The following is a 946-nucleotide window of genomic DNA, read 5'->3' as shown; positions in this document are numbered from 1 at the left end:
AGGGCAACGCTAGAGGGCGCCCCCAACACATTTGTCGCCCTAGGCAATTGTCTAGCTCGCCTATAGCAATCGCCGGCCCTGTCCGTGCCCCTGTCACCTCTGACCATCCTTGGGCAGCCATCTATTTTCTTAACTGTGTCCATGAAGTAGCCTCCAATAATCTTTGAGTCCCTGCTGGTGGTGAACGCATTCATCCATATGATTTTTCTAGAAAATCTATCAATGCATCAATACCATCACTACTTATGCAGATTCAAAATGGTTTCAGTTTGTCATAGGAGTCTAAATGCCAGATGTAATTCTGCCTCTTTGCAAAGTAGCTGCGGCGATGAAGACGTCTGGTTCTCCTAAGTTCCACACCTCTTGGATCAAGTTCTTTTAATATAACACGGACCACTTCTTTCTTTTTTTACTTTTAATCCATTTTCCAGACATTTGGTAAACATCCATCTATATCTTTTCAGTTGACCAGTAGTTTGGAGCTGTGTTTGAACGAATTCCACAACATATTAAAGGTTTGTGTATCCTTTATGCCGAAATAGACCGCAGGAATTCAGGATACGTTTTATGTGACGTTCAGACACAACATAACTGTAAAGTCTTGCAAGCAATGCAGCAATGTCTTTGTATGGTAGCCCTAACTGAAATATAATGAACACGGTTGTCCGAAATACTCGTGCGATCATGCGAGAAAGTATCAGGTGCGCACGAGAAAGTATCCGGTGCCCACTGGAAACTACGTGGCGCGCACGAGAAATAATTATTTTTTTCATTTCTCTTCAGTGTCCCTTTAGGGGCTCCGTAAAACTCAACACCTATTCATCCATTCCTGCAATAAGAAGTTTCTTTTGACTTGATTTGAATAAACTTTAAGTCCCTCAGTATAAAATAAATTTTTGCTCATTATATTGTATAAACGTGATAGTATATTGTATAAACGTGATAG

This window comes from Cyprinodon variegatus, unplaced genomic scaffold, assembly GCF_000732505.1.
Source record: "Cyprinodon variegatus isolate N-32 unplaced genomic scaffold, C_variegatus-1.0 Scaffold274, whole genome shotgun sequence".
Lineage (NCBI taxonomy): Eukaryota > Metazoa > Chordata > Actinopteri > Cyprinodontiformes > Cyprinodontidae > Cyprinodon > Cyprinodon variegatus.
This window is presented reverse-complemented; position numbering follows the sequence as displayed.